At 42.9% G+C, this 11563-nt stretch overlaps 1 non-coding gene across 1 annotated transcript; it reads right to left on the bottom strand.

Annotated features, from left to right (window-relative positions):
* Positions 1-3771: 3771 nt before the first annotated feature.
* On the bottom strand, positions 3772-3844 carry TRNAG-ACC (transfer RNA glycine (anticodon ACC)). Its single transcript has one exon. It is a non-coding gene; the product is annotated as a tRNA-Gly (tRNA).
* Between the last annotated feature and the right edge of the window lie 7719 nt (positions 3845-11563).

Here is an 11563-nt window from a genome sequence, read left to right as displayed (position 1 = left end):
CTTTAAAAAGTTCAGTTCAGTTCAATCGCTCAGCTGTGTCCAACTCTTTGTGACCCCATAGACTGCAGCACGCCGCCTCCCTGTCCATTGACAACTCCTTGGAGCTTGCTCAAACTCATGTCCATTGAGTTGGTGATGCCATCCAACCATCTCATCCTCTGTCATCCCCTTCTTCAATCCTCCTGCCTTCAATCTTTCCCAGCATCAGGGTCTTTTCAAATGAGTCAGCTCTTCACATCAGGTGGCCAAAGTATTGGAGTTTCAGCTTTAGCATCAGTCCTTCCAACGAATATTCAAGGCTGATTCCCTTTAGGATGGACTGTTTGGATCTCCCTGCAGTCCAAGGGACTCTCAAGAGTCTTCTCCAAAACCACAGTTCAAAAGCATCAATTCTTCAGCATTCAGCTTTCTTTATAGTCCAACTCTCATCCATATATGACTACTGGAAAAACCATACCTTTGACTAGATGGACCTTTGTTGGCAAAATAATGTCTCTACTTTTTAATATGCTGTCTAGGTTAGTCATAACTTTTCTTCCAAGGAGCAAAAAAAAAAAAAAAAAGCAAACATGTACTTAAGATTTGTACTTTTCATTTTACATACAGGAAAAAGAAACTAAAAAAATTGAACTAATGATATGTATGCTGAAGTATTTAGGGGAAAATATTCAAATGTCTTTAATTTACTGTCAATTGTATCAGGAAAAAGAAAAAGATGACTTGATGGATGAATAGGAGATGGATAGAGAGATGTGTGATAAAGCAAAATGTTTACAGTGGGATCTAGGTGGTGGTACATGGTGTTCAATGGAAAATTATTTCAGCTTTTCTAAATCTTTAACATTTTATTAGGGAAAAAATGACATGGCTGGTTAGTGGTGTCAGATGACCTAAACCAGCAGCTTCATAGATATTCATGCTGATAAAGCCAGTTTTTGGTTTGTGCCCTCACTTCATCCAGTCTCCACTCAAATGTCACCTTAGACAGCAAAGCTGTCTCTGACCCCTTCTGTAAAAATAATGCCATAACCCCTGTCAAACCCTGATGTTGTCTTCTGAATCATTTTCCTCTTTAGTTCATGTCATAACTTGACATATATTTATTTCCTAGTTGCTCATCTCCTTCTGCTAGAACACTAACTCCATGCAATCAGATTCACCGTCTGTTTTATACACTACTAACTCCCCAAAGTCTAGAACAATGTCTGACTCACAGTAGCAGCTCAATAAATATGTGTTGGATGAAAAAAATGTTGAAAGAACCAAGAAGATTTGTCATGTGTGACCACTGTGTGCAAGATGCTGGGCCAAACATAAAAAGCAAGACTGGGTATCATTGCTGCTTTCAGTAGATAGACCTTTAGTCTAGTTGGATGTCACAGGACTGTAATAAATAAGATAATAGCAACACACAGCGGCAAATGAAAAGTGCCGGAGGAAAGCTAAACAACAAAGCAATAAAGGACCTCCTGGAGATGAGATTTAAGCTTGGTCTCAAATGAACACTTGGTTTCCTTGGAAATTATATGTGTCACTATAAATACATTAGCATGCCACTTTTCAGGGTTGTGTGATGTATCAGTCCTGGGGAATTCACTCAGTGTAACAGATGTTGACATAATCAAGCTTTGGGGAATCACAAAGCTGGGGAAAGCTAATGAAAGAAAGAATTTGAAGACAGGAAATAACTGAGAGAAGCAGGTCTCAGAAGTGGAATCACTCAGGTGGAGGGATTTACGTGGGACAGGATGCCTGCATTGAAATCCTAGTTGTGGTACTTAGTAGCTGTGTGACCTTGAGCAAGTTATATAATGTCTCTGTGCCTTGATTTCCTCATCTATAAAATGAGGCAAGAATAATAGTACCTACCATCCAGGGTTGTTAGGAGAATTGAATGTAAATGAATTAATACTTACTAAGAAGTGCTTTGAGCAGTGACTGACACATAGTCAGTATATTATTATTCAGAAGCTTAGGTTTGTAAGAACTATGTGAGAAAGCAGACCAAGAGAAGGGTAAAACAAAATTCCAATGATGCTTAAACAAGGTTGCAGACTATGAGTTGATTGCTGTACTAAATATGTTTAGGGAGGATAAACTGGGAGATTGGGATTGACATATATGCATTACTACATATAATATGTATATAGCATTATCTACTCCAAAATCACTGCAGGTGGTGATTGCAGCCATGAAATTAAAAGACGCTTACCCCTTGGAAGGGAAGTTATGACCAACCTAGATAGCATATTGAAAAGCAGAGACATTACTTTGCCAACAAAGGTCCGTCTAGTTAAGGCTATGGTTTTTCCAGTGGTCATGTATGGATGTGAGAGTTGGACTGTGAAGAAGGCTGAGCACCGAAGAATTGATGGTTTTGAAGTGTGGTGTTGGAGAAGACTCTTGAGAGTCCCTTGGACTGCAAGGAGATCCAACCAGTCCATCCTAAAGGAGATCAGTCCTGGGTGTTCATTGGAAAGACTGATGCTGAAGCTGAAACTCCAATATTTTGGCCACCTCATGCGAAGAGTTGACTCATTGGAAAAGACTCTGATGCTGGGAGGGATTGGGGGCAGGAGGAGAAGGGGCCGACAGAGATGAGACGGCTGGATGGCATCACAGACTCGATGGACATGAGTTTGGGTAAACTCCAGGAGTTGATAATGGACAAGGAGGCCTGGCGTGCTGCGATTCATGGGGTCGCAAAGAGTCAGACACGACTGGGCAACTGAACTGAACTGAACTCAATGAATTTTAGCAAACTCTGAGAGACAGTGAAGCCTCCCAAGACGGGGGAGCCTGGTGTACTATAGTCCATGGGGTTGCAAAGAGTCGAACATGACTTAGTACCTGAACTGTCAAACATATAAAATAGATAACTAATAAGAACCTACTGTATAGCACAAGGAATTCTACTCAATACTCTGTTCTAACATATATGGGAACTGAATCTAAAAAAAGAGTTGATATATGTATCTCTACAACTGATTCAGTTTTCTGTACTGCAGAAACTAACACAAAAGTGTAAATCAACCATGCTCCAATAAAAATCAATTTAAAATGAATAAATAAAGATGCTTAGATTTTCTCAAGAAGAGCTAAGCTACCTGATGCTGAAGAAGAGAAAGTGGACTTTAGGACATATCCCAGGCTGAGGGCCTCCAGAGTGAGCTGTGTGGAACCATGAAGGATCTTCAAATTGAGACCAATGAGGAGGGAGTATCAGTGGGTCAACCTGGTTGTAAAGATGTGAGCTCTGCTGCTGGGTCTTCCATTCGCTGGAGTCACCCAGGGTGACAGCCTGAGGGATGGTGGGGGCAAAACTGGATTCTGGGGTGAGCATCCTCATGTGAAGGGGAGTCTCCCAGTGCCCGGTCATGGGTGACAAGGACTTTATGGGAAGGAGAGGCAGTCACAGAAAGTTATCAGTGGGGAAAGTCATCAATGGAGAGAAGCTGCATTCTCTGGGCATCCAAACTTCATGGTGTTCCTGGGGGTGTGGGGAAGAGGAAGGAGGGTGTTGTGAACAAAATTCACATGGAAGCCCCATCACCCAGTGCGATTACATTTGTAGACAGAACCTTTAAAGAGGTAATTAGGATCATAAGGGTGGGCCTGTAATTCAGGAAGATCAGTGCCCTTTACTTTTTATTTTAAAATATTTATTATTTATTTGTTTGGCTGGAGTTGCAATACACGGGATCTTTGTAAGGTTGAGGCATGCAGGGTGTTTTAGTTGCAGGATTTTTCGTCGCAGCATGCAGGATCTAGTTCCCTGACCAGGGATTGAACCTGGGCCCCCTGCATTGGTAGAGCAGAGTCTTAGCCACTGGACCACCAGGGAAGTTCCTGATCAGTGTCCTTTATAAAAAGAGGAAGAGACATCAGGGATGTGTACACAGAGAAAAGGCCTTGTGAGAACACAGTAGGAAAACAACCATCTGCAGGCCAGAGAGGCCGCAGGAGAAGCAAACCTGCCCACACCTGATCTTGGATTCTCAGGCCCCAGAACTGTGAGAAAATAAAATTTCATTGTTTGAGCCACCCAGTCCATGGTACTTTGCTCTGCCAACCAGAACAGACTAATATAAGAGGCTATGGCCTCAGATGTCATTTTTGTTTCTGAAAAAAAAAAAAAAAAAAAGATTTTGTTGTGTACATAACACAAAGACTGATTCCTATGTACCAAACTCAAAAAAAAAAAAAAAAAGACTGTTTTATGGACCAGAAGAGTACTATGGATTAACAAGCAAAATAAAGCCTGAAGGAGAACTGGAAAACACACTAATACTACCAACGTGGGCTTCCTTGGTGGCTCAGTAATAAAGAATCCCCCTGCAATGCAGGAGATGAGAGTTCCATCCCTGGGTCGGGAAGATCCTCTGGAGAAAGAAATGGCAAATCACTCCAGTATTCTTGCCTGGAGAATCCCATGGGCAGAGGAGCCTGGCGGGCTACAGTCCATGGGGTTGCAAAGAGTCAAACATGACTGAGCAACTAAACGACAATAACTCTCAATGTATTCTCTCTCTGCTGGCAGACACTGGGAAGCTAAATCACTATTTGAAGGTCAACAGCTGAGTGTGGCTTTAGGGGAAAGGGAGGTGGACGGTGCTGAAAGACATTTCTGTGACTCCTGTTACCAGTGACATCGGCCTGTGATCTCAGAGCCAGCTTACATCTTTGTTTATTCAACTTATTTTGACACAGACACCCAGAGGCATGCTTCCTCCAAAGTGCCATCCTAGCTATTTGCGGGCATTTCCAAGGTCTCCAGGTTTCTTTTTAACCTGCAACCCTGATAAACCTTATGAAATCGTCCCCTAGTGGGGTCAGCTGTCCTCTGTGACAACCAAACCACTGCTTCCACTTGGTCTTCAGGTCAGAGATCATGTTGCCACTAACAGCTGAAACCAGATGGTGGCTTTTACTGATTTTTGGTAAGGAGGAATACAAGAGAGCGTCCCAGGTGGCGCTAGTGGTAAAGAACCCATCAGCCAATGCAAGAGACATACGAAACTCGGGATCAACCCCTGGGTTAGGAAGATTCCCTGGAGGAGGGCATGGCAATCCACTCCAGTATTCTTGCCTGGAGAAACCCAGGGACAGAGGAGACTGGTGGGCTACAGTCCATAGGATCGCAAAGAGTGTCCATGACTGAAGTGATATAGCATGCATGCACAGGCATACGGAAAATGATGCTGAGATGACCATTACATCTACTACTGTGGGCAAGAATCCCTTAGAAGAAATGCAGTAGCCCTCATAGTCAACAAAAGAGTCCAAAATGCAGTACTTGGGTACAATCTCAAAAATGACAGAATGATCTCTTTGTTCCCAAGGCAAACCATTCAATATCACCGTAATCCAAGTCTATGCCCCAACCAGTAATGCTGAAGAAGCTGAAGTTGAACAGTTCTATGAAAACCTACAAGACCTTCTAGAACTAACACCAAAAAAAGATGTCCTTTTTATCATAGGGGACCAGAATGCAAAAGTAGAAAGTCAAGAGATACCTGGAGTAACAGGCAAATTTGGCCTTGGAGTACAGAATGAAGCAGGGCAAAGGCTAACAGTTGTGCCAAGAGAATGCACTGGTCAAAGCAAATACCCTCTTCCAACAACACAAGAGAAGACTCTACACATGGACGTCACCAGATGGTCAACACCGAAATCAGACTGATTATATTCTTTTTAGCCAAAGACAGAGAAGCTCTATACAGTCAGCACAAACAAGACCAGGAGCTGACTGTGGCTCAGATCATGAGCTCCTTATTGCCAAATTCAGTCTTAAATTGAAGAAAGTGGGAAAACCACTAGACCATTCAGGTGTGACCTAAATTAAATCCCTTATGATTATACAGTGGAAATGAGAAATAGATTCTAGGGATTAGATCTGATAGATAGAGTGCCTGATGAACTATGGACGGAGGTTTGTGACATTGTATAGGAGGCAGTGATCAAGACCATCCCCAAGAAAAAGAAGTTCAAAGAGGCAAAATGGTTTTCTGAGGAGGCCTTACAAATAGCTGTGAAAAGAAGAGAAGCAAAAAGCAAAGGAGAAAAGGAAAGACAAATCCATTTGAATTCAGAGTTTCAAAGAATAGCAAGGAGAGACAAGAAAGCCTTCCTCAGTGATCAATGCAAAGAAATAGAGGAAAACAACAGAATGGGAAAGACTAGAGATCTCTTCAAGAAAATTAGAGATGCCAAGGGAATATTTCATGCAAGGATGAACACAATAAAGGACAGAAGTGGTAGGAACCTAACAGAAGCAGAAGATATTAAGAAGAGGTGGCAACAAATACACAGAAGAACTATATAAAAAAGATCTTCATGACCCAGATAACCACAAATGGTGTGATCACTCACCTAGATCCAGACATCCTGAAATGTGAAGTCAAGAAGCCTTAGGAAGCATCACTAGGAACAAAGCTAGGGGAGGTATTCCAGTTGAGCTATTTCAAGTCCTAAAAGATGATGCTGTGAAAGTGCTGCACTCAATATGCCAGCAAATTTGGAAAACTCAGCAGTGGCCACAGGACAGGAAAAGGTCAGTTTTCATTCCAATTGCCAAACAATGTTCAATCTACTGCACAATTGCACTCATCTCACACGCTAGCAAAGTAATACTTAAAATTCTCCAAGCCAGGCTTCAACAGTACGTGAACTGTGAACTTCCAGATGTTCAAGCTGGATTTAGAAAAGGCAGAGGAACCAGAGGTCAAGTTGCCAACATCTGTTGGATCACTGAAAAAGTGAGAGAGTTCCAGAAAAACATCTATTTCTGCTTTGTTGACTATGCCAGAGCCTTTGACTGTGTGGATCACAACAAACTGGATAAGTCTTCAAGAGATGGGAATAGCAGACCAACTGCCCTGCCTCCTGAGAAATCTGCATGCAGGTCAAGAAGCAACAGTTAGAACTGGACATGGAACAACAGACTGGTTCCAAATCGGGAAAGCAGTACGTCAAGGCTGTATATTGTCACCCTGCTTAATTAACTTCTATGCAGACTGCATCATGAGGAATGCTGGACTGGATGAAGCACAAGCTGGAATCGAGACTGCTGGGAGAAATATCAATAACCTCGGATATGCAGATGACACCACACTTATGGCAGAAAGTGAAGAACTAAAGAGCCTCTTGATGAAAGTGAAAGAGGAGAGTGAAAAAGCAGAGACATTACTTTGCCAGCAAAGGTCCATCTAGTCAAAGCTATGGTTTTTCCAGTGGTCATGTATGGATGTGAGAGTTGGACTATAAAGAAAGCTGAGCGCCGAAGAATTGATGCTTTTGAACTGTGGTGTTGGAGAAGATTCTTGAGAGTCCCTTGGACAGCAAGGAGATCCGACTGGTCCATCCTAAAGGAGATCAGTCCTGAATATTCATTGGAAGGACTGATGTTGAAGCTGAAACTCCAATACTTTGGCCACCTGATGCAAAGAACTGACTCTCTGGAAAAGACCCCCATGCTGGGAAAGATTGAAGGCAGGAAGAGAAGGGGTTGACAGAGATGAGATGGTTGATGGCATCATCGACTCGATAGACATGAGTTTGAGCAAGCTCCGGGAATTGGTGATGCACAGGAAAACCTGGCGTGCTCCCATCCATGGGGTCAGAAGAAGTCGGACACGACTGAGCAACTGAACTGAATTGAACTGGAGGCCATGGTTGATGGAGAAGAAGGGATGCAGGCTGGAGAAGCAAGACGAGAACAGAGGAAAGCAGTTCCCTCATTTCCCAGGGGGGACCCCCCAGCTCTCTTTGGCCTGTGACTCTTGTTAAATTAAACAAGGAGGCCGTTAGACAGAGGTGGCTCAGATGTCCTGCCTTCCTGCATTAGAAACCAGTGTGATGTACATGCCTCAAGGTGACAAATCAAAATGCCAAGGACAGCAGGTCACAAACAGCCACCTAGGCGCTAGGCGATAGCCAATCAAAGAATATTCTTTCCTTCTCTGAACTTTCTCTGAGTGTCTCCCAGCTCCCAACTTTAGGAAACTAAGCAGGACTCGAGGGGCTACAGGGCCTTTCCATGTTCCCCATTCCTTGTTTGTAGGGAACAGACTCCAGACGCCATGATCTTTCCTGAGTCCTAAAGGGCAGATTCCAAGAGTTGCTAATCAGGGAAGGGAGGGGATGCAGAGACAAGAGAGGAGCAGCCAAGAGGACCCCATTAGGCAGGGTCCTGATTCCCCCTCAAGGGATACACATAATAATATATTTGAGCTCTTTACAGAACCACAGTTCAGTTTAGTCGCTCAGTCGTGTCCGACTCTTACAGAACCACAACCCCTAACAAATGGAGTTAGCATTCTTTATTACAGAGAAAATCAACTGAGGTCAGAATAAAGGAACCAGAGAAGCTCATTAAGGAATTGCCTGAGACCCGATTAAATGAGTGCATGTCCTCAGTTCAGTTCAGTTCAGTTGCTCAGTCATATCCAACTCTTTGCAACCCCATGGACTGCAGCACACCAGGCTTCCGTGTCCATCACCAGCTCCTGGAGTTTACTCAAACTCATGTCCATCGAGTTGGCGATGCCATGCAACCATCTCATCCTCTGTCGTTCCCTTCTTCTCCTGCCTTCAATCTTTCCCAGCATCGGGGTCTTTTCCAATAAATCAGTTCTTTGCATCAGGTGGCCAAAGTTTTGGAGTTTCAGCTTCAACATCAGTCCTTCCAATGAATATTCAGGACTGATTTCCTTTAGGATGGACTGGTTGGATCTCCTTGCTGTCCAAAGGACTCTCAAGAGTCTTCTCCAACACCACAGTTCAAAAGCATCAATTCTTCAGCACTCAGCTTTCTTTATAGTCCAACTCTCACATCTATACATGATCACTGGAAAAACCATAGCTTTGACTAGATGGACCTTTGTCAGCATAGTAATGTCTCTGCTTTTTAATATGCTATCTAGGTTGGTCATAACTTTTCTTCCAAGGAGCAAGCGTCTTTTAATTTCATGGCTGCAGTCACCATCTGTAGTGATTTTGGAGCCCTTCAAAATAAATTCTGTCACTGTTTCCATTGTTTCCCCATGTATTTGCCATGAAGTGATGGGACCAGATGCCGTGATCTTAGTTTTCTGAATGTTGAGTTTTAAGCCAAGTTTTTCACTCTCCTCTTTCACTTTCATCAAGAGGCTCTTTAGTTCTTCACTTTCTGTCATAAGTGTGGTGTCATCTGAGTATCTGAGGTTATTGATATTTCTCCCAGCAACCTTGACTCCAGGTTGTGCTTCATCCAGTCCAGCGTTTCTCATGATGTACTCTGCATATAAGTTAAATAAGCAGGGTGACAATATACAGCCTTGATGTACTGCTTTCCTGATTTGGAACCAGTCTGTTTTCCATGTTCAGTTCTAACTGTTGCTTCTTGACTTGCATAGAGATTTCTCAGGAGGCAGGTCAGGTGGTCTGGTATTCCCATCTCTTGAAGACTTTTCCAGTTTGTTGTGATCCACACAGTCAAAGGCTTTGGCATAGTCAACAAAGCAGAAATAGATGTTTTTCTGGAACTCTCTTGCTTTTTCGATGATCCAGCAGATGTTGGCAACTTGATCTTTGGCTCCTCTGCCTTTTCTAGGTCCAGTTTGAACATCTGGAAGTTCACAGTTCATGTACTGTTGAAGCCTGGCTTGGAGAATTTTGAGCATTACTTTGACAAAACATGGTCCACTGGAGAAAGGAATGGCAAACCACTTCAGTATTCCTGCCTTGAGAACCCCATGAACAGTATGAAAAGGCAAAAGATAGGATACTGAAAGATGAACTCCCCAGGTCAGTAGGTGCCCAATATGCTGCCTGAGAAGAGTAGAGAAATAACTTCAGAAAGAACGAAGAGATGGAGCCAAAGCAAAAACAACACCCAGTTGTGGATATGACTGATGATGAAAGCAAAGTCTGATGCTGTAAAGAGCAATATAGCATAGGAACCTGGAATGTTAGGTCCATGAATCAAGGCAAATTGGAAGTGGTCAAGCAGGAGATGGCAAGAGTGAACATCGACATTTTAGGAATCAGCAAACTGAAATGGACTGGAATGGGTGAATTTAACTCAGATGACCATTTTATCTACTTCTGTGGGCAGGAATCCCTTAGAAGAAATGGAGTGGCCATAATAGCCAACAAAAGTGTCCAAAATGCAGTACTTGGGTGCAGGTCCTGAACACACCCTAATCATATAAGGTCCTTTCCTATAAAGTGCAAGGTAACACTAACCTGGGTGGGTTCTAGAAAGAGATTGTGAGAAGAAGAAAAAGCCATTTATCGCCATCCGGATTAAGAGGTGAAAATAAAACAGATATTCTTTGCCTCTGCAAATACATGTTACAGCTCATGAGATGCAAAATTGGTGTGAAATGGACTACTACATTTTTTAAAGATTATTTTCCTTGTTTATTTTCTTGTGTGTCCTTGGCCCTAAAACTTAGGAGAAAACCTTCAAAGTTGAGAAGAGAGATGCCAAAAGGAGACCAAGCCAGAATGTAAGAACTTCATTTACATCAGAAACCATCTGCCAGTTTTAACTGTTAAGCAAAATCTATTAGCTTGTTTAATGCTGACAACTTGATCTGAATGGGTGAATTGTGCTGAAAGAAAACATTATGCGTTTATCTTCCTTTCCTTTTGGTGTAAAACCAGTTCTGAGGTTATCTCTGCAAGGAAAACTGGCATTTCATGGTCTTGTATTTGCATAATGACTATCCTTTGTGGCTCCTGCCAGTCCCAGCTAATTGCCTTCGACTACTTCTGCTACATCTGTTGGGTTTTCCACTTTCTTTTGTTGTTGTTCAGTCTCCAAGTCATGTCTGACTCTGTAACCCCATGGACTCAGCACGCCAGGCTCCTCTGTCCTCCATTATCTCCTAGAGTTTGCTCAAACTAATGTCCATTGAGTCAGTGATACCATCCAACCATCTCATCTTCTATCACCCACTTCTCCTGCCCTCAATCTTTTCCAACATCAGAGCAGATAAAACCAAGGAGGATCTTGGAATGTAGGAACAGAAAAATCTGACCTTTATCGTCCTCCCCCACCTCATACTGCAACTCTTAATGGATTTCAGGTCCTCCTGAGCAGCATAACTTGTCTCCTCTCCTACCCCAAAGAGAGAAGGTATTTGCCTTACTCTTCCCCCAACCCAGTATACGTGCCTCATCCAATCAGCAAATGACCTGCAAGACCCCTATCCCACTCCTTGTACCCTGGGTACTAGGGACTAAGGACCCCTGTTCAATGTCACTTCTCCCTTGAGCTGGCTCGTTGTTCTAACAGCGTCTCCCACTCTAATAAACTTTATTTCCCTCTCATTCTGCCTCATGTCTGGAAATTCTTTTCCAACCTACGCCCAGACCACAACAAATAGTAGAAGGTATAGATATGGTTTCTAAGGCTATCCAAATTCCTTGATTCTTGGCTAGCAATTCCAACAATTTCTTTCATTTTTGGGCCATGACACAAGGCTCATGAGCTCTTAGTTCCCCAACCAGGGGAACCCACAGAATTAGAAGGATCTTAACCACTTATCACCAAAAGTGTTAGGTCGTGTCCAAA

This window comes from Ovis aries, chromosome 23, assembly GCF_016772045.2.
Source record: "Ovis aries strain OAR_USU_Benz2616 breed Rambouillet chromosome 23, ARS-UI_Ramb_v3.0, whole genome shotgun sequence".
NCBI lineage: Eukaryota > Metazoa > Chordata > Mammalia > Artiodactyla > Bovidae > Ovis > Ovis aries.
This window is presented reverse-complemented; position numbering and strand designations above follow the sequence as displayed.